Here is a 23,312-nt window from a genome sequence, read left to right as displayed (position 1 = left end):
AGAGACGTGGGCCAGGAAAATAGTGTGTCCTATGCACCCAGGGTCCCTGCGCAGAGAAGCTCCTCGACTGGGAAAGACTGATGACAAGGACCTTCCTCCAGAGCCGACAGAGAAAACCTTCCCCTGGGGCTGACGCCCTGAATTTGGACTTGTAGCCTACTGGACTGTGAGAGAGTAAGTTTCTGTTTGTTAAAGCCATCCACTTGTGGTATTTCTGTCATAGCAGGACTAGATGACCAAGACAGGGCTAGATGACCACAACTGGGCTGTGGGCAGAGTGTGGGTCTGTCTGTCTGTCTGTCTGAAACGACCCACCGAAGAGGGGCCTGGCCCCTCTGACAGGACTGAAGGAAATGCTACTTGTAGACTGAAGGAAACCCTATGTGTGCTGTCCAAAACCTGTTGCCATTGAGTAGACCCCTACTCATGGTGACCCCCTGTGTGTCACAACAGAACTGTGCTCCGTGGGGTTTTCAATGGGTGATTTGTTGGAGGTAGATTGCCAGGCCTTTCTTCTAAGTTTCCTCTGGATAGATTCCAACCTCCAACCTTTCAGTTACCAGCCGAGCACGTTAACCGTTTGCACCACCCGGGGACCTCTTGTGTGGCATCACAGGGTCTGAACTTGCACTCAGCCCACCATAACTGCAGACTTTAATCTGGACAGGACAGGAAGACCCAGCACACTGTCCCTGATCATAGAGGGAGAACAGCCGCTGTGCTGACCTCCTCTGGGAAGCAGCAGCTTCACCTTATAAGGAATCGATTGCTTCCATCGGGTGCCTTCTTCGCCCCTGATGCAAGCCTGGGCCCAGCACTTGGGTCAGCCGTCCAGAGCCAGCAGGGCCTAGAGAAGCTGGCCCACAGTGGTTGGTGTCACTCCCGCCCCAGCCCTGTGGCCGGCAGCTCCTGCACCCCATCTCTCTAGGCCAGCTCCTGCTGCAGCCCCATAGCTTCGGGCTATGTCTAGCTTTCCTGACCAAATCCCTCTGTGTGTTTGGGGAAACAGGTCACCATATTTTCATAACACAGCACGTCCTTAATCTGAGGAGGCAAATCGAAAAGTCCTTTCCGTGGCTGGGTTATTGGCCTCCAGGCATCTATGGATAAGGACTCACACCCCAGGTTTCTTTTAAGATAAACCTCAGCTCCTCTATTCCAGCAGAGAGCATTCAAGGAGGCCCCGTGAGTCTGTCTGTGCCAAAAGACTGGGGGAGGACCAAGTGCCACAACGCTGACATGCTCACTGACACACTCTGACATTCACTGACATGCTGACACTCTCCCAGCGTAGCACAAACACAAATATGCACACACTCGCTCATACATTTACATACACACAGATGTGTATTTTATTCACACACACACCCCATTCATTACATTTTCTTTCCAGAGTCTGAAATTGTGCCACCAAATCAAAACCAGTGGTAGCCATCCCTTCTGTCCAGCAGTCTTGAAGTTAGTGTCCAGGGCGAGGTGGGGCAGTCAGAGGCTGAGTCCAGGCCATGAACCCCAACTGGCCCAACCGCAGTCCCAGCCTGACTGCCAGCCCTTCCCTCTAGAGACTGGTCATTCCTTCCAGGTGTCTTCATGGAGACCATGAGCCCTTTGAGGAGTCCGTGAGTCAAAGGCCCACACAGCTACAAAGTGCTCATAGCTGTTTCCAACCCATACTCCAGGCGGGGCCAGTCCCTCGGAGCCAGGGCCAGGCACTGGGAGTGAGCACCCCGCACACTAATTGGCAGCAGCCAGCAGAAGCGGCCATGTATACGGGTGGCTCTGGATACAATGAGTTAGGGGCTTGCAGGGTTAATGTCCTACCAGGGCAGAGAGGCCCGAGGATGACAGGCTGCTGCAGCCCCAAGTCTGAGGGGCTTGGGCGTGGGGTGGGGACGGGGTGAGGGAGAAATGTATTAGATTTGTCTCCAATGAGAACTTGTGGTCATCTTGTGCAGAATGTTCATAAAAAAGGCTGTGCTGGGGTGAGAGGGATGTCTATGCAGGGGCTGCTGGGTGTGGAGTGTCCCCCCGGCCACAAACACTTTCACAAAGGGCACCTGATCCAAAGTGACAGAGATGACGGGGCCTTGGGGTCAGCAAGGCCAGGTCTGTCCTGTTAGGAATAGGGAAACTGAACCAGAGGGGAATGGCTTGCCCAGGACTAGAACTCAGCCTGCACCTTCTCCTCCACCTACCCCAACAATTGAAGCCCTCACCCTGAGAGCCCAGAGAGCAGCCATTCACAGGTAAGTCTCTGATGGATGAAGCCTGTCAGCAACAGAGCTGGGTTACAGGTCCCGGGAATGGGGACCCGGCTGGGCAGTCATCACAGGTCTAGGTACCTCCAGGGCTGGTGAGCTAGAGGGGCCAGCTGCTGGCCATGACACATGGCGGGGAGGTGGCTGAGCTGGAGCTGAGGGCAGCAGCCAAGGCCCTGTCCTAAGTGATTGGCCAAGTCTACAAATCAGGCCTCTACCAGATCTTCTCTCCCTTGGCATCTTCTCAGATCCAAATGACTCTGAGGGTCTGCTATAAAGGAGACTCATATTAAATTATCATCATGATCATCACTGTAATTAGCTCATTTAATCCCCAGGAGTGCTATAAGTTTGGTCCAATTTATTAGGCCCATTTTACAGAGGAAGAAACTGAGGCATGAAGAGGGTAAGTAATTTGTCAAAGGTTATATAAGTAGTAAGCGTTAGAACTGCAATCAAATCCAGGAGCCTATGCTACAAAGCCTCCCCCTAGAGAAGGGAAACAGGATAAATTTGGAAGATCAGTTCAGGAGCCCAGCAGCTGACCAGAAAGGGAGAACAAAGAAAACTGAGAGAAAGCCCAGGAGTGTCCAGCTCAAGAAATGAAAATTTACTCTTGCCAAGGCACAGCATGAAACATCATAATACTGGAGCAAAGAGCTGGACCTAAAAGCTTCCAGAGAGGGGGAAGAAGCAGATCATACGCAAAGTATCAGGGGAAAAAAAATGGCATCAGACTTAATAGCAATTGAAATCTAGAAGACTAGATTTAAAGACACTAAATACCTGTTGTTCTGTGGGGAAATAATTTCTAATCTAGAATCCATTACTCTGACAAACATTTGGTCAAGAGTGCAGGTAGAATATAGACATTTTCAGAGATAAAAGTTTTCAACATTTTACAACTCATGAACGCTTTCTCAGAAAACTACTAGAGGATGTGCTCCAGCAAATCACAGGCATAAACAACAACAACAACAAGATGAAATGGGATCCAGGAAACAAGGAATCCACAGCCTGAGACAGGCAAATGGAATTCTTAGGATGAGGGAGAAGCAAGTCCCAAGACAACCACTGTGCAGGTGACCTGGAGGTGGGGTGACCTTATGTCCCAGTTCACCAGGACAGTCCCAATTTATACCTGCTTCCCGGGGGAATTAGGATAATAATTAGAGAGAAAGCAGAACAGTGTAAACAAAGAAAAAGAAGAGCTCTGAGAGGGACATCTCCAAGAAAAACAAATAAACCAACAGAAACTTGATACATTTGGCCGTGTTTCGAGAAATTGTATAGCTCTTTAGGAAAGTTTAGGGATAAATTAGTGACAGCTGTATTTAAACACGTGCAAATGATAGAAGCCAACTGTTAACACCAGGCAAATTAAAAAGTTACTGAAGAAAGGAAATGAAATCACAGTTCTTATGCGGCTCAGCTGTGAACGTTATCTGCCCATTCATAAGCATGTAAATCCTAAAAACTGATGTGAACAAAAAATGTGAAATAATTATATTGGGAGAGGATGTTAAGAGACTTAAAACTTCACCCCTTGACAGTACAAAGTCAATAGGAAATACTTAAAATTGAAACATGCTACATGTATTATATAAGGTATAAACATGTGGTTTTAAAATGTAAAGATAAAATATAGGAAAAAGCCTTTGAAAAAGCTAGAAGTGGCTGCTTCTGAGAAGGAGGAATTTGGGGATCCATGAGCAATGATGTGGGTCACACTATGTTCCTTGGAAGCCGTATAATATGTACATGCATAACTTTGATCAAACTGTTTACGCATGCAATTGTGATTTAAAAAAAAAAAAACTTCATTGAAAAAAGAAGAAATCGAAAGAACATAATGAGCATTCTTCATCCCAGGGCTCTCTCGGGGTATCCCCTCTGTTACGAGCGCCTCTGAGGGTGCCTCTGAGCATTGCCTTCCAATTTATGATCCCTTTGGCGACCTGAAGACTGACGCAGTCCTGGCCAGTACTCCAGGGTAGTGTCCTCAGAGCCCAGCTCCAGAGGCATTCCGTCCTGTGGTCACAGCATGGTTTGACTAGCTTGCGGTGGCCCGCAGTGACGTCACCTCCTGGAAACTCTTTGTGGTGGGTGTTTGCTCTATTGTTAGTTGCTGCCAAGTTGGCTCAAACTCATGGTGACCCCATGTATAATAGGACAAAACATTGCCCGGTCCTGCACTATCTTCATGATCATTGGGATGTTTGAGTCCATCGTGTGGCTATTGTGTCAATCCATCTCATTTTCACGGACCCTCTAGTTTACTTGGCATCAGGATTGGAGGAAGGCTCGTTAACAACCTACAATAGGCAGATGACACAACCTTTCATGCTGAGAGTGAAGAATACTCAGTCACATACTTTGGACATGTTACCAGGAGGGGCCAGTCCCTAGAGAAGGACATTATGTTTGGTAAAGTAGGCAGTCATCAAAAAAGGGGAAGATCTTCAACGAGATGGGTTGGCACAGTGGCTGCAACGATGGGCTCGAGCACAGCAACATTGTGAGGGTGATGCAGGACTGGGCAACATTTCTTTGTGTTGCACATGGAGTCACTATGAGTTGGAACCAACTCAACAGCACCTAGCAACAACTACTTTACCTAACATGATGTCCTTTTCTAGCGATTGGTCTTTCCTGATGACGTGTCAGAATTAAGTAGGTGAAGTCTTGCCATCCTTGCTTCTAAGGAGCATTCTGGCTGTACTTTTAAGACAGATTTGTTCATTCTTCTGGCAGTCCACGTGTCAATTCTTCTTTGGTCTTCCTTTTTCATTGTCCAGCTTTCACATGCATATAAGATGACTGAAAATACCATGGCTTGGGTCAGACGCATCTTAGTCCTCAAAGTGACGTCTTCGCTTTTTACAACTTTAAAGAGGTCTTTAGCAGCAAAATTGTCCAATACATTGTCTGATTTCTTGACTGCTGCTCCTGCGCGAGGTTCTTGGAGGGAGCTCCCCTCAGCTCCAGCTCCATGTTTTCTGTTCTCCCCTCTGCACGCTTCTTGCTGTGCATGTTTCCTAGGCAGACACCCTTTCAGTATCACTTGCCTGTACCCAGTGTTGAAAGATGGCAAAAATGATAAATTAAATGACCAGGAAATGGGTAATGGCCCTATTCATACTTCAGATTTGCAGGGTGCCAGGGCCATGAATCTCCTGCAGGCAGGCGCTGTGGCCTCATAAAGGGTCTGATTCACTCGGAGGGACAGCCCTGCGGATGCTGCTTCCATGTTGGGATTTACGTGAGAGCAGCGGCTGGCTCTTTGCAGGATCGCACGTGAGCCGACCTTCGACCTGTTGCTCTGACTATTTTTCCCTTTTCTCCCTCCTCCCCCCTCCTTATCCAAATCAGAGGGTGCACGGTTACGCTACAAAACCCTGCTTCTCTCCTGACCTCCCCGCCCTCTCCAGAATCCCCCAGTCCAGGTGCGCAGAGAACGGCTAATTGTAAAAACGTGGGTTTCATGTGGCCACTCCCACATGACACGTTACCCAGGGGGTGCCACATGGAGCGAGAGCCGGAAGGGAGAGGGCTTGTCTCCCCATTCTGAACACGCTTTTCACCACTTAATCTTGTACTCTGGAGAACACAGCTATTCATAGTTCTGCTCGGATTCTGAGATTGTGGTTACGCCCCCTCCCCCCAGACAAAAATGTTTATGGATCATTGGGGACAAGAATCTTAGGCCAGAAAAACTTTAAGTGGATAAAACTGTAAATTCCCCTTTTGTATAAGAAATTAATTCCCATTTAATCTTAGTCAATTCTGGAAAGATTCCATCATTTCAGGTTTAAAGTAAGTCCATTCAGGATCACCCACCCCATTGTGTATTGATTGACTTATGTCCCCTAAAAAAGACATGTTCAAGTCCTAAACCCCAGTACCTGTGAGCACGACCCTGTTTGGAAATAGGGTCTTTGCAGCTATGGTAGGTGCAGTTGACATGAAGTCACACTGGAGTCGAGTGGATCCTAATTCTTCATGACTGGTGTCTTTATAAAAGAGGAGAAGAGACACAGACAGACGCAGAGGAGACAGCCATGCAATTATGGAGGCAGAGACTGGAGTGATGCAGCCACAAACTAAGGATCACTTGGAGCCACCAGAGGCTGGGAGAAACAAAGGATCCCCTCCTAGAGTCTTCGGAGGGAGCAAAGCCCTGCCAACACCTTGATTTTGGGCTTCTGCTCTCCAGACGGAGCCTTGGTAGTACAGTGGTTAAGGGTTCAGCCGTTAACCAAAATGTCAGCAGAATCCACCAGCCGCTCCTTGGAAACCTTATGGCGCAGTTCCACTCTGTCCTATAGGGTCGCTATGAGTCAGAATCAATTCGACGGCAGTGGGTTTTCGGGTCTCCAGTCCGTGTGAGAGTAAGTTTCTGTTGTTTCAAGCCCCCCCTCCCGCCCCCGCATGTGGTGCTTTGTTAGGGTGGCCCTGGGAAACCAGTATACACTCCCACACCCAAAGGTGACAGCTGAAGTCCAGGGTGGCCCCAGCATCGTGTCCAAGGTGGTGGGGCCGGGGAACAGGAAATGGTGCAGCAACAGCTTGCGCAGGGGCAAACATCACCCTGGTGGTCTTGGCAACAGCAAGGTTGGCCCCTGGGGTATATCTTGTCCTCATCAACTCCTCAGGAAGGTCCACGTGGGACATGCTGGTACACCCTTTCCGTCTGCTGGCCCTACAGTCTGTTTCCTCCTTCCACGTTTCTCGGGCTTCCAGAACTTTGAGATAGCCTTGGACATGCTCAGTTTCTGCCTCCCTCAGCCTTGGCTCCTCACCTGCCCCATGCCAGACAGCACAGGAGATCCCTTTGACACCAGTGTCCCTGGTCTCCGTGGGAAGTGGAGTCAGCTCACGGGAAGGTTCTGCTCCTCTCTGTCCCTTGGGGCAGGCACGTACCCTTCCCCTTCTGCTCTGTGCACACCTGACAACAGCATCTAGTTCAGGCAGGGTGCCGGGGGTGATGGCTGCCTGCCTGGATCCCATGTTTTTCCCAACTCTTCCTGAACTCCAAGGCTGAGAGCATGCCCCGTTGGTTCCCCAGCAGCACTCGGACAACAACTCTTCGTGCCCCGCCATCCATGTGGGAAAGAAGACCTGGGGGCAATGGAAAGTTGGGGATACTCTTCAGTTAACATGTCACAGTATCACCCCAATTCCATTGATGCAGCCATGTGAGTGAAGCTTGGGGCCCAGGGCAAAATTGGGAGCAAAAGGAAGAGAAATAACAGGGTCTCCTATGGGGGGTGGTGGTGGTTCAGTGGTAGAGTTCTCACCTTCCTTGCAGGAGACGTAGATTCAATTCCTGGCCAATGTAGCTCACATGCAGCTACCACCCATTTGTCCGTGGAGGTTTGTTTGTTGCCATGATGCCGAACAGGTTTCCGTGGAGACTAGGAAGAAAGGCCTGGTGATCTGCTTCCAAAAATCAGTAAAAGCCCTTAAATCAGAACAGGTCAGTCTGTAACCAGTCGTGGGGATGGTGAAGGGCCAGGCAGCGTTTTGTCCCATTGTGCATGGGGTCGCCATGAGTCGGGGCTGTCTCAACAGCAGCTAACAATAGCATAGTCACCCTGCCTGGAGTTGCAAATCCCAGGAGTAGGCGTGGCTGGGGTGGTGGGGAGAGCAGCAGAGCACTGGTCTGGGGCTGGCAGGGTGCTGATGCTCACTGCACTGCGTGAGGTGGGGAGCAGCAACGAAGGGGCCGTTTACAAAGGGGGGAGCAGGGAGAGCCAGTGCAGCGGCCTCCGCTCTCAATAGTGCGGTGACTGAATGGAAGGGCAGGGGCAGTCACTGGGCCTGGGGAGGAGGGCAGCACAGCGGGGGGCCACTGACGGGGGCTGAAGCCACCCCTCAGTGACCTGGCCTCTCTCTGCTCCCCACTTCGGAGCTTCTGCGGTGACCCCCATCAGCCAAGCAAGCCCCCAGGTCAGTCTCACGGCCCCGCTGCTCACCTATCGTGGGTCCTGGCCGAAGGACAATAGGGCTGGTGCGGGGAGGGTCTGGGGGGCAAACAAAGATCTTCCCACCTCTCTTTCCAAGAGGGTTTCCTCATTCTACAAGGTGGGCAGCCAAAAGGAAAAAATACCAAACCTGTTGCCATGAAGTTGATTCTGACTCACAGAGATACAATGTAACAGATTAGAACTGCCTTATGGAGTTTCCTTGGCAGTAACCTTTATGGAAAGAGATTACCAGGCCTTTCTTCCAAGGTGCTTCTAGGAGGGCTTGAACAGCAAACCTTTCTGTTAGTAGTCGGGCACTTTAACATTTTCACCACCAGGAACCTTTCAGCGAAAAAGGTGGGGGTGTTCACTTGCTGACCATGTGGTTAGAGGCTAGCAGCCTGGTCGTGATGCTGGGGGTGAGACATCTCCACCTCCCGGGGCCAGGCACCTCTTGGCGTTAAGGGCTACGTCTGAGACTCATTAAGCAGGCAAGTGTACTGAGCAGAGTGAGCTCCCTCCCTCCGACCCCCTAAGCGTGGGCCTATTTTCCCCAGAGCTGGTCCCAAAGTACAAACCCCAAATGTCCGTGGAGGCTGAGCAGCTGGCTGCTCTGAGGAGTGACCACAGGAGCTAGTGCTTGTGGCTCTGTGCTTGGTGCTAAGCTCTGGTAGGGATGCCTAGGGGGGTCCCAGGGCACTCACAGAGGGCGTCAGCCTGGGTTTCAGCCCCCAAGGAAGGAACAAAACCAAGCAGCCACGTAGGCCAAGTCCCCCCTTCCAAGGGTCCCAGTGGCTGAGCGGGTCACCACATCCATCCCAGGAAGTCGACATCCATGGAGGCACTGACAGAGCAGCCCTGGGTCCGAGGACTGCAGTGGCACAGGACCAGGGCTGCCAGCTGGTTCCATGAACAGCCAACGGCCTGCTGCGCGGCCCCCGTGAGGAGGAGCCAGCTGCTCATGGCCCTAATCGCCACACTCGTCTGGACTTTCAATTATCCTGACAACACCGCAAACACATCGGTGGGACCGGCATTGGGTTACAATTGCAAATTCCGACTTCAAGAGCAGCCATAAAACAGAGAGCCGAAGCATGTTTTTCGCTTTTTTCCTGACATTAGCAACTCACCTGATACATCGGTCAGGGTTCCAGTTTCCTGAAAGGCGATGAGATGCCAGACCGCAGCCCGCCGCCGTGATCCCGTGTAAACGTGTGTGCGCACGCACGCTCCAGAGCCTCGAGATCACAGGCACAGATGTCTCTCCTGGTCATCATTTCTTTTTCATGACCCACGGTATTAGGTTTATCCATCTTTTCTACCTGAAAATCTTCAAGCATAAAAAATGAAGAGAATGTTCTCCAGAGGTTGCCACGGCTTACCCAGACTTCAGAAGGTCAAACTTGGAACACAACCTCCGCTTACAAAGAAGCCCATAAACTGGGGTGCGCCCCCCTCCCCTCTTCACAGGAGGATGCTGCTCCCCACCCCTGCTTAAATTCTGCTTTGGAGGGTCTGCAACCGCCCCCGCCACCCAGTGGCGTTAATGACGTTCACCTTGTGCAACCATCAGTACTATTTGTTTCCAAAGCTTTTTATCACCCCAAGCAGAAACTCGGGACCCCTTAAGGATTATCTCCCCATTCCCCGACTCCCCGCCTCCCCTTGTAACCACTCATCTACTCTCAGTCTCTATGGCTTCACCTATTGTAGGTATTTCACGTAAGCAGGATCAGAGAGTATTTGCCCTTTTGTGTCTGATATTTCACTCGGTATAACGTCTTCAAGTTTCATCCATGTTGTAGCATTTATCAGTGCTTCATTCCATTTTATAGCTGAGTAACACTCCACTAAGGTCCCTGGGTGGCTCACACAGGGTTGCCATGAATCGCAATCTAGTCGATGACAGTGGGATTGGATTTTCTGTTTTGGGGTAGCACAAGCAATTTGCAATCAACTACTAACCTAAAGGTTGGCAGTTCAAATCCACCCAGTGGCGCTTCGGGAGAAAAGTCTGGCAATCCGCTTCCGTAAAGGTTGTTATTGTGTGCCATCGAGTCCATTCTGTCTCATAGCAACCTCACGTGACAGAGTAGAGCTGCCCCATAGGGTTTCCCAGGCTGTAGTATTTATGGAAGCAGATTGATTGCCAGGTCTTTCTCCCACGGAGCCACTGGTGGGTTAGAACCACCAAAATTACAGTCAGCAGCTGAGCACTTAACCTTTGCACCACCAGGGCTCTTTTCCATAAAGGTTTCAACCAGGAAAACCCTATAGAGCAGTTCTACTCTGTAACACATGAGGTCACCATGCATTGGAGGGGACTCCGCTGTAACAGGTTTGGTTTTCGGTGTTTGGAATATCCCACAGAATGTATATTAGGGCTTCCACATTGTAAGTGGCCTCTTTCTCTTTATATAGAACTTTCCCCAACCTGATGTTAATCTCGTCCCAGCTCCCAGGACCACAGCCCATCCTCCAGAAGTCCTCGGCGTGCTCAGCTGAGGCTCTTTAACAAGCAAACATCTCCTCACCTTGTGGCTCGATTCCTAAATGAGGAATTTCGGAGAACCAAGAGTGGTGGATAGGGAACAGAAAGAGGGGACCAGCCTCAACTGAGCACCCACTGTGTTCTGGGCCCCCTGCTGGCTGTTTTCTCACCTGTTTTAGCCTCGTCACCCTGTGAGTTGTCATTGCACATGGGGAAACTGAGTCTGGGGGAAGGGAAGGGTCTCCCAGCTCAGACACGGCAGCCGGGCCCATACCATGCCAGCAAGTCCCAAAGCCCCTGCCATGTCTCCTGCACCCAGAGGCCCCAGGGAGTGCGGGCAGTCTTGGGGACCTGTCCTGGGAAACACCCTCCATGGGATGGCAGGGCAGAGCGCCAGGAGGGCCTGGCATGGCACCCGGGCGTGCTGCATACCTGGGACCCAAGTCAGGAGTCTCGATTCCGAGCCTGGGACCTTAATGGTGCATGGACTTGGGGGAGGGCTGTGGAATATGAAAAGCTCAATAAGACACAGTTCTGCCCCCACCCCAGAGGCCTACAGGGGTTCAGAGGAAGAGAGAGAAGCCCCATCAGGAGGGCAGGGGCCTCTGGGCCATCCCTGCACCCCACAGTGAGATCTGCCAAGAATCCTGTGGGCTCCGCCTCCAAACCATGTCAGGACCTGCCCACCACTCACCACCTCCTCCAGGGCCTCCAGACAACTCCTTGCACCCCTGAGTTCCTTTGGTCATGGATATAGGCTGGGCCTGCTGGGCGGAGGGAGGACCCTGGTCTCTGTAGCCTATGGGGTCCGTGTGTTCCTGGGCCGCTTCACACCTTGGCCTGGAATGTTCTTCCCTTGCTTCCGCATGGTGCTGACCTCCCCAACCTCAGTCTTCCCCCCAACGTCCGTGCTGACTCCTCACAAGGCCACCATGGCCATGTCACCGAGAGGAAGCACGTGTGACCTGTAGGGCCTGTGTGTCCTAGCTGTCTCCCCTACATGTCCACCACACCCACCATGTCTGATGGCAGGGCTGCGACCACGGTCTTTTGGCCAAAGGCTGGGCCTTCTCTTTTGGTGAGCACACACACACATTGACATAAACTCATACACATACACACATTCACACCAACACACTCTCACATACATTCACATACATACAGTCACACACACAGACACTCTGGTATACATTCACTCACACACATTCACACAATGCACTCACTCACACATGTATACACACAGTGCACACCCACTCACTCACGCGCTTCACATACACACTCACACAAACATACAATCACATACATGTGCTCACACGCACTCACACGAATCAAGACATGCATACAGGCTCACACACACACAACACATTCACATACTCACACAAGCTTACACTCACACACATACATGCACAATGCTCACTCACATGCCCTTCACACACACTCACGCCCTTCAAACATACACTCTTACATATACTTGCATACATTTGCTCACACACATACATACACACTTGCTCACACACATATTTGCACAACCACATGTTTACATACGCTCACACACTTGCTCCCACATGCTGACACACCCTCACAAACTCACATACTGACACAGTCGCTCACACATGCTCACACACATATGCACGCACAGCCTCACACAGGGCTGCAATCCAGCAGCCCCACCTCTAGTGACTTTTCCAGGCCACGCTGTGTCCTTGGGGTCCCAGGGCCCAGCCTTGACTCAGACGCAGCCCTGTCTTGGGCCATACCAGTCCCTCGGGGAGAAGGGCCCAGGGCACAGAGGGCAGTGTGGGTGACCAGTGTCATGGGGCTGTATATGTGCCGTGCGTCCCAAGAAGAGACCATTGTTTCTGCCTGGGGGCTGGGGGTGGGGGGACCACGGTTGGTGAGGGGCTACAGAATACAGTCCAGACCCCCCATCTAGTCACAGGACCATCGGGATGAGGAGTGGCCTCTGCCCAGCCCCTCCTGTGTCTCCTCTCAGGTGCCCGAGCCGTGCCTGCTCCTTCATCCCCCAACCCTCCACCCTGGCCAGCCTCTGCATCTCCACCCACCCACACTCCACCCACCCGGAGGCCTGGGCCTTCCTGGGCCATATCCATTCACTCTTCGATCCCAGTCTGCAACCCCCACTCCTGTGAGGCCTTGAGGCCCAGAGCAGCGTCAACCACTCCCAGGCTACCTTGTGCCACCCATGTGGGCCATCAGCTGTGAAGGCCAGGGCCGGTCCCACCTGCTCACCCCAGTACTGACAGCCCTGACACTGTCAGCTGATGATGCAGGGACAAGTGTGGCTTGTCCACATATCAGCCTGGCTCTGCCTTCAGTGAAGTCCCCTCCTTTGAGACAGTGAAGCCCCCTGACCTGGAGCTGACAGGCCATGCTGGTGACCAATGGCCCGCCCCAGCCTGCACAGAATCCTCAGGCCATGAGAGTAACCAAGGTCCCCTCCCAGGACTGTGCAGGAGCCACAAGCCCACATGAGTGACCAGTGTCCCCACTTCGGCCTGTGCAGAGCTGCTTCTGAACCCCAGGGCTCCCAAGCACAGTGAGACGGCCCGTGCTCTGAAGCCAGCACAGCCCCCAGATGTTGAGTCGAAGACACATCTGGGAGCCGCATGTGTGCAGATGCTCTGAACAGAAGCCGGCCAGGAGGGAAGACACCGGTAGCCAAGCAATAAAGATGCTTAGTGGCCCCTCTACGCATTCACGGGAGATCCGCGATTAGGCACCACAGAAATACGGCACCCGCTGACTGAGGTTTATAACACAATAAAATGCAAACAGACAGCTTTCTGATCAAAGCGGCATCAATAACAGACTTGCCGGCTTCTGGGGCAAAGTTAACGTATCAGAGGAGGCGTTAGCCTGAAGGTTGTCCTGGCGTTGACGCGTCCCGAAGTCCCGACATCCCAGCCGGGGTGGGAGCAGAGCTGCAGCTGAAGACTGCCTGGTGATCTAGGGACACACGCTCACTCAGAGTGTACCCCTGCCCCATCCACCACAGAACCGGCCACCGCTCAGGCACAAGGCTGGCACCACCCCTGCCCCATGCCCCCAGGAACCAGTCCCTTAATTGCACCCTTGTGTCTTCCAGGCCAGGGTTCCTGAAGGAACATCCGGAGACGAAGCTGGACTGTAAACACCTCAGGCTCCCATCTGCCCCTCCTTCATCTCGCTGTCTTTTGAACTCGAGACTCAGTCACTTGTTTTCCTAAACTGTACCTAGAGGCCATTCTGGTTCCCTTCATCAACCATCCGAAATCCGACCTGCGTGGGCCATCTCTTCTTGGAGCCAAGGCTGCGGGGCAGCTCATTAGTGCTGCTGAGGACCTCTGGGTGGGTGCCCGATCCCTGCGCACGCACATGGAACAAGCCCACACCCTGAGACGCATGTGTGCACGAGCAAGCTTGTGTTGTGTGCGTGTGTGCCTGCACACTCCTACCAGCCATGATCCCCCTGGAATAGGCAGATGACAGCCATGCCCCTCCTAAGATTTCTGGGTCCCGGCCTCCCTTTCTTGGATGTAACATATATCTGGGGATGGGCTCGCCTGGGTGTGAGGTGGGTGCCCCAGGCTTTATGGGTAGGGTGGCCAGATCTAGCAAAGAAAAATACAGGATGCACAGCTATATTTGAATTTCAGATAAACACTGACTAAGCTTTAATATAAGAATGCCCCAAATATCACATGGGACATACCGAAAACCCAAACCGTTGCCATTGACTCATAGCAACCCTATAGGACAGGGTAGAACTGCCCTTAGAGTTTCCAAGGCTATAATCTTAACAGAAGCAGACTGCCACATCTTTCTCTCTAGGAGCTGCCAGTGGGCTGGAACCACCAACCTTTCAGTTAGCAGCCAAGTGCTTAACCACTGCACCACCCGGGCTCCTTCTCATCTAACGGACTTTAATTACTGCAGCAATTAATACAGCAGCAGCTTCTGAACACACCCAGGGCCACATTTAGACTCTGCTGAAGATCCTCTTGCTAAGTTTGTGCCGTTTATGCATAAACACCTGGCCATCACACGGGTGGCTCCACAAAGCTGTCACATACTCAGGAGCATCCGGCTGTGTCCCCCTCTGGACACCACTCCTCCTGGCTAAGTGAGCTGCCCAGCCCTGAGCCTGCAGGGTGTGGAGTCTGGGCTGGGCAGTAACCACACTGACACCTGCCTGGCCATACACACACACACACGTGTGCACATGCTCCCCAGTGCCCAGAAAGCTGGGTTTGGGTAATGGGCTCATAGGCCGAGCAGCTCAGTGTGGGTGGGTAGGAGGGCAGGGTGAGTGCCTAATTCCTACCAGGCACCCCTGTGATGTCGAGCACCCTTTGTCCAGGAGCCATGTGGAAATCTGCTGAGTCCCCTGGATCAAGGTGCGGACACCTTGAGTTCCTGCCTGGTCTGAAGGTCTGACCGCCAGGCAGAGCCAGGGTATTTGGGAGAGCAGGGTCATCGCTTTGATGTTCTAAAGCCAGAGAGGAAATGTCATGTCACTGCTTTGGAGTGGTCAGGCATTTCCTAAGTCACATTATCTGGTGCCCTGTGAGTCAGAAGAGGTCCCTGGGTAGTATAAAGGGTTTGTGCTCGACTACTAACTTAAGTTTGAGTCCACCCCACAGTGGCACAGAAGAAAGACCTGGCAATCTGCTTCCATAAAGATTACAGCCAAGAAAACTCTATGGAGCAGTTCTACTTCATAAGATATGAGGTTGCCATGAGTCGGAATGGACTCGACGGCAGTGGGTTTGGTTTTTTGTTTTTGGTGAGGTGGAATCAGCTTCGACAGCTGCTGGCTTTTTGTTTTGTTTTGTTTTGTTTTAATTCTTTCGCTTTGGTGGCTGCGTTGATTGCTGAGGGACTATGGCAGCCCCAGACGAGCAGACTTGTCCCCAGCAGCCCCCGTGGACACTGGAAGGGCAATTTCATTTCAAATATGCTCGTCTAAAAATATCTCCCTAGCTGTGTGTTTTGACTCTGTGCCCAAGAACACGAACATTTTTTCCGCAGAGAGCGGGAGAGGGGTACGTGAAACCCGAAACATCTTGGACCGATCTGGTCACCCTCTTCCCAGGATGTTCTCTCCTGTTGTAACACAATGGGCTTCTCCCGAATTTAAAACATCCATTTGGCCAAGACGAGGCGGGATTTGGTCTTCCCGGCCATAAAGATCTGAGGCTGTAAACTGTTGTTCCTCACATGTTTCAAAGCATAACATTAACACCGAGCTTTGCTGTAAAACAATCTGGGAAATGTAACGGATCCAAGAGCGTTTTATGTGGCATGGAGAATCACTCCCGACGCTGACACCGGGGTTTACGCTGCACAGAGAGCCCTCGACGCCCTCCAGCTCTGAGCAGGTAGCACTCCTCAAGGCAGGGACGGCAACCAGGCCACGGGCGTCCCACCCACCAAGGGTGCCATTGGGTGTCCACTCTGAGAGGTTTAGCTCTTAGAAACGAATAGTTGAGGACAGAATACATGGGTGGACATCGTAATTTAACACAAAAGCACCGCCATCACCACCAGGTGCCCTCGAGTCCGCTCCCACTCACGGCAACGCCATGTGTATCAGAGTAGAACCGTGCTCCACAGGGTTTTCAATGGCTGGTTTTTCGGAAGTAGATCACCAGGCCTTTCTTTCAAGGCACCTCTGGGTGAACTCAAACCTCCAACCTTTCAGGTAATAGTCAAGCACCTAACCATTTGCACCACCAAGAGGCTCCAGCATCGTACCTAAACCAAAACCAAATCACACCTGCTGCTGTTGAATGGACTCTGACTCATGGTGACCGCGTGTGTTACAGGGTAGAACTCTGCTCCAAGGTGGGGGGTTTGGCTGTAATCTTTACGGGAAGCAGGTTGACAGGCCTTTCTTCTGTCACAGGTGCCACTGGATGGATTCAAACCACCAACCTTTAGGTTAGTAGGTGAGTGAAAACCATTTTTGCCACCTACACACCTGTGTAGTACCTGGTACTCAGCCAAAAAAAAAATATATATAAAAAATCAGCCATCAAGCTGATCCTGATTCATGATGACCCCATGTGTGTCAGAGTAGTACTGTGCTCCATGAGGTTGTCAATGGCTGATTTTTCAAAAGCAGATCACCAGGCCTTTCTTCCAAGGTGCCTCTGGGTGGACTGGAGTCTCCAGCCTTTTGGTTAGCAGCTGAGCATGTTCGCCATTTGCACCGTCCAGCAACACAGTGGCTTCGTTTTTCTCTCCTTCTTTCCACAGGCTGCGTTAAGTCTGTCCTTCAAAGGGGTGGTAGAATCACGGGATAGGGACTCCTAAGGCAACTGGTTCTGGGTTTTGTTTCTTGCATAGAAGCGGCAGGAGGGTTTCCTGGTGCTCTAGAACTGCCCGGAACGTGGAGCCTCGTTTGCACTCCTGTGAGATGACCTGTCTGAAGAGGTGCAGCTCCATACCACTGAACCACCTGGTGTCCGTGTCCTTGGTTTGACATCAGCCAAATGGCACTTCTTGAATTCCACAATCTGAGGCAGGTTTTCTTTTTTAGAGGCTGAAACAACACTAAAGCAAAACCCCACTTTCCTTTGGCAGATGTCACTAAAACCAAGTCCTTCCCCAGGACAGGGCAGGAGGGAAGGGTTGCCTCTCAGCTGCAGGGTGTGGCTGTGAGGGGCAGGGGGCGCCCCACTGCTCCATGGCCCTGCCGGGACCCCCAAGGAGCACACATCAGGCACCACCATTACCAGGATGCACCCACTGCCCATGGGAAGGTCACCCCCTGCCAGGGTCAGCCAGCCCGATCACTTAATCCTTTCAGAGAAAACACCCAAGAAACACAACAGCGCCCCCTTCCTGCCATCTGAGAACCAGACTTGATGATGGAACCGTCTGGAGAAACTGCCCACTTACCACCAGGGAAGCATCCAGAAGGAGCTGCTGAGAGTTTCGAAGTAAACGTCCTCCTCCGGAAACCGCGCCACTCAGAGGAGGTCCCGGCGGACACAAACCCAGCAGGAGTCAGGGGTTCCCCTTTCCTGCAGTGGGCCCCCTTTTCCCACAGCAGACTCCCCCTCTCCTGTGGTGGCTCCGCATTTTCCCAGGTGGCTTCCCCGCCCCCCTACACCCAGCGAAGAAGCGGCAAAGGGGGCATCTAGCCCTCGCTGCTGCAGCCACATGGGGGCGTCCCCTGGGAGCGGCAACTCAGGCCTGGGAATTCCTGCAGCCTGCCGATCCCAAGAATTCCTCCCCCCACTTAAGGTTGCATCAAGACATAGGCTCCATAAAACCAACCTTGCCCAGGGATCCCACTGGGAGAAAAGGCAGCTCCTCCCACCCCGCCCCCCAACAAAAAGAAAGATATATGTATGTGTGATCTAGTGCCATAATAACTAGCTTTTTAAGATCTACATATATCCCCAGGCCCCCATTTATAACATGCGTTATCCATGAAACTGTCCAAAACAAAGAAATATATTAAATAATTCTATAAATTGTTTTTAAAAAATTATAATATCTGACCCCATGTAATCTTTCTTACTTTAATGTGTTAATTTCCTTGGGCTGCCGTAACAAAATACCACCACACGAATGGCTTAAAAGAACAGTAATTTATTATCTCACAGTTCTGGAGGCTAGGTGTCCAAGACCAGGGTGTTGGCTGTGTTGGCTCCTGAGCGTTTGAGAGAGAAACTCTTCCCCACCTCTCATCTAGCTTCTGGCAGCCCATGGGCTCCTAGGCTTACAGATGCCTCTTCACGTGTCTGTCCTTCCTCTCTCTCTGTCTCTTTTTGTCTTTTATAGGACACCACTCAGATGGGATTAGGGCTCACCCTACTCCAGTATGACCTCATGCTAACTTAACCGATAACATCTCCAAAGATCCTATTTCCAAACAAGGTGACGTTCACAGGGACAGATGTTAGAACTTTAGCACATCTTTTGGCAGGACACAATTCAACCTATAATAAACCGAAAACCAAACCCTTTGCCATTGAGTCATTTCTGACTCACAGCAACCCTATAGGACAGAGTAGAACTGCCCCACGGGGTTTCCAAAGAGGGGCTGGTAGATTCGAACTGCCCACCTTTTGGTTAGCAGCCAAGCTCTTAACCACTGCACCACGAGGGCTTCCAACCCATAATACTTGGATTGAATACACAGGCTGGATGGAAGAATTTGGGGACACACAAAGCTGTCCCCAAAAGATAAAAGAGTCAGAGAGAACTCCACCATGTCCTGCAAGGGATGAAACAAGAGCTGCCTGGCCCCCGTCCCAGACTTCCACATTGAGATTCTCATGGTGACTCACCCCCCCTCCCTGAGACACAGCTGGGGGATTCCAAGGCATGTGGGAGACCCCTCACAGAAAGAGATGGAAGTTCCGCATGTAGTATCAGCCTGCAGCCCAGATCCTGGGTCGTTGGGCCTGGCGCTGGCACCCCATGAGGAAAATTCCTGAAGCCGGAATTCCTAGGTCAGCAGTGGTGCCTGGCAACGTGGTGGCTTGTGCCCATAAGCCAGCTCCACAAGGAGAAGGGGTCCCATATGGCAGCCCCAGTGTGAGCCCTATCCTCACCACAGCCTGGGAGGGGGTGAGAGCGAGCCAGCCTGGCCTGATCAGAGCACAAGGCTCGTAGACGCCCCCCCCCAGGGGTGCTGAAACAACCCCCTTCCCGCCCTACCCTGCTTTCAGGACCTGTCCAGCACTGGGTCAGGGAGTGCAGGGTTAAAATGAGCAAGCCATGCTGTCAAGGACCAGATCGCCAGTGTGTAGGTGGAAACCATTTTGTTTGGTCATAACTGCCCACCAGTCCCACCCATGCCTCACCCACCCTCGGCTCAAGACTGACTTCAGCAGCAGGAGCTCCAGACCTCGAAGCCCAAGGGGGAGTCAGTCAGGAACAGCGGGTCAGCTTTGGGTGGGCAGTGGCTGGTACCACACTGAGGAGCCCCAAGGGCCCCAGGCTCCCTAGTGGGTGAGGTAGGCTGAGAGGAGGGGCCCAGGATATGAGGAAGAGGCATGATTCTGGGGTAGGTAGGAATTACATCACTCCCACACAGAAACGTGTACCCACAAACACTCTTTAATCACAACAGCCAGAAGTACAAACAACCCAAGTGTCCATCAACTGACGAATGGAAGAGCAAAATCCATCCAGGCAATGGAATACTATGAGTCAATAAAAAAGGAGTGAATTCCTCACACATGCTACAACATGGGTGAACCTCGAAAACATTCTGTTGAGTGGAAGAAGCCAGGCTTCAAAGGCCCCGTATTGTTTGATCCCTTTAAATGAAATACCCAGAATAGCAAACCCATAGAGAGAGAGATCAGATCAGCAGTTACCAAGGGCTGGGAGTCTGGGGATGACTGCTAATGCATACAGGGTCTCTTGTGGGGTCACAGAATGTCCTGGAACCAGATAGGGGGGTGGTTGCAGAACATTGTGGATACACTAAACGCCACTGAATTGCTCATTTTAAATGAGTGAATTATGTGGTATGTGAATTACATCTCAATAAAATTGTTCAGAAAAAAACTACAGCAGCCACAAAATCATGTTTGCACTGAGCCCCCCAGGGGGAGAACAGGGGACCCAGGCCCCTGTCACTCTACCCAGAGGGTCAGAAGTTACTCTTTGGCCTCCCTTGGTGTGAGGCCCTGCTGGCAGGTCCCTAACAGTGCCTGGGCCACCTTGGGCCACCTTTGCTGGTCTCACTGCAAGAGGCCAGCCTCACCCCCACCTCTGCCTTTCAGGGACGTGGACCCAGGAGTCTTCCTCTCCATGCTGACTGCCAGCTGTTTCCCAGGACCGAGCTGTGGTGTCCAGCTGTCCTGCCCAGGCCACCCGACGGAGTTGAGTCCATCCTGGCTCCTCCTCGTGGGTCCTCATGCTGGTTCCCAGGTTCTTTAATTTGTTTCACAAATACTCACTGCCCCCGCCCCGTTCCAGACAAAATACAGGACACCCAGTTACATTTGAATTCATATCAGCAATGACTAATTTCCCGGTGTAAGTATATGTTAAATATTGCATGGGACATGCTTATACTAAAAATGATACATTGCTTATCTGCATTCAAATGTAACTAGGCGTCCTGTATTTTTACGTGCTTAATCTGGCCACTTGCCTGGACCCCTGCCATGAGCTCACACCCAGGGCCTGGTTCTAGATGCTCTTCGGTCACCAGGTAAGGCAGGTCCTGGAAGGTCCCAGGTAGAAGGAGCCTGGTGACTGCATCCAGGAAGCAGCCCAGGCTGCAGAGGCGGCTGTGCACCACCAGGGGGCCCAATGCCAACCTTCCTGGGGGCCAAGCCACCCCTCAGAGGCCTAGAGACAGGGACAGAGACTGGGAGAGGGCTGAGGTGCCTTTGCTGCAGACCTGGCTCTTCACCTGCACCCCAGTAGCTCTGCAGATGGGAACTGAGAGATTCGAGGGGTGTGGGGCCACTCCCCCCAAAGCCTGGGTGGTCTGGTCCCTCAGCTGTTAGGGTCCCACGTCAGACCTCAGAAGAACGGTGGGGCCATCAGGAGTCCTACTTTCTATTCTGTCTCTGTTTTTCAAATGTTGTTGTTGTTAGTTGCTGTCAAGTTGGCCCCTGACTCATGGGGACCCCATGTACAACAGGATGGGACCATTGTGCTCCATGGGGTTTTTAGCAGATCGCCAGGCCTTTCTTCCTAGTTTATCCCCTCGAGACAAGGCATCCATCAGTACCCGACCTTCACCTTCCCAGCACCCGACACGCCAAATTTTGCCTGCTCCCCCCTTGGGCCCTCCAAGAACAGACTCAAGGGTGGGTTGACAGTTGGGGCAAAGACTTCAATTCACTTCCTCCTTCATCCTTCCCCCCAAATAAACATTTAACGTTTTTAAACAGAAATCCTGGTGATGTGGTGGTTAAGAGCTACAGCTGCTAACCAAAAGGTCAGTAGTTCGAATCCCCCAGGTTCTCCTTAGAAGCCGTATGGGACAGTTCTACTCTGTCCTATAGGGCTGTTGTGAGTTGGAATTGACTCCACCGTAGTGGGTTTGGTTTTTTGATAAGCAGAAATCCTGTGGGGAGGGTCCTGGAGGAGGTGGTAACAGGCCCAGAAGTCAGAGCAGAGAGATGGTGGGAGGCCAGGAGCACAACCCAAGGGTGACCACTGACAAGAAGCTGAGGCCTGCCAGTCAAAAGCCTGGGGACAGGCAGGAAAGGCTGGGGTCAGGGGAGGGATATCAGAGGCTGTGCTGAGGGGCTGTACATGAGGGCTTGAGGGTGGGCGGTGCTCTGGTTGGATGGGCACTTTGCAGAGGTCTTTGAAGATGTAGTCAGTTAGGTTACCGAAAGGTCACGCTGATCCCACCTGAATGGCCCCTTACAAAAGAGGGGAAGAGACACAGAGACACGCCTCGTGATGATGGACACAGAGACTGGAGCAATGCAGCCACAAGCCAAGGAACTCCTGGGGCCAACAGAAGCTGGAGGAGACAAGGAAGGATCCTCCCCTAGGGCCTCCAGAGAGAGCACGGTCCTGCTGACATCTTGATTTTGGACTTCTGGCCTCCAGAACTGAGAGAGAATAAATTTCTATTGCTTTAAGCCACCTGCTTCATGGTATTTTGTTACGGCAGCCCCGGGAAGCTAACACAATGACGTACTTGGAAAAAGGTATTTGCAGATGTCATCAAGTGAACGATCTCCAGAAGACAGCATTCATCCTGGATTATCTGAGTGGACCCTAAATCCAGTTATAAGTGTCCCTACAGGAAACTGAAGAGGAGAGACAGACACAGAAGAGAAGTCCTGTGAAGACAGAGGCAGTGATAGGAGTGATACAGCCACAAGCCAAGGAATACCTGGGGCCACCAGTAGCTGGAGGAAACAAGGAAGGGTCCCCTCTAGAGCCTTTGGGGAGAACACGGCCTTGCCAAACCTTGATCTCAGACTTCTCACCTCCAAAACCGTGCAAGAATAAATTTCTGTTGTTTTAAGCCCCCCAGTATACGGTGCTTTGTTAGGGTATCCATAGAAAACTCCCACCAGCACCAGAGGAGTTCGGAGAGAAGGGCAGAGGCTCAGAGCTGCTCAGGAAGATGGAGGTGGGGTCCTGGGAGGGACAGGTCAGCAGAGCCTGGGGTGTCAATTGCTGACCATGAACTGGGGTCAAGAGCGTCCCCACCTCTGGCAATAATGGGGTCCTCAGGGACCTTCGAGATCCAGAGCCAGATGCCCCAGGCTCAGATCCCAGCTCCCCACTTCCTGGCTTTGTGACCTTGGGCAAGTTGCTTCACCTCTCTGTCTACCCGTCTAGAGTCAGGCACTTAGAGCCATGGGTGGCCCAGATGCATTGGGGTCAATCAAAGGTGCCGCTGTCTGCCTCACCTCCCTGTGCTACGTGAGAACCCTTGGGCTCTGCGGCATGATGGAGCCTTAAGGCACAGGCACAGACAGGACTCTAGGACCCCAAGCTCGAGCCATGCAGGTCTACCAGAAAGATAAGCAAGCACTGGGGAGAGAAGGTAGGTAGGGCTGGGTTGGGAGCAGTCAGACTGCAGGAGTGGGTAGCTGGGGGTCTAGGGGAGCAGGACCACCAGGGTTTCAGCCAGAG

This window comes from Loxodonta africana, chromosome 3, assembly GCF_030014295.1.
Source record: "Loxodonta africana isolate mLoxAfr1 chromosome 3, mLoxAfr1.hap2, whole genome shotgun sequence".
NCBI lineage: Eukaryota > Metazoa > Chordata > Mammalia > Proboscidea > Elephantidae > Loxodonta > Loxodonta africana.
The sequence above is the reverse complement of the archived record's forward strand: the minus strand, read 5'-3'. Positions refer to the sequence as shown.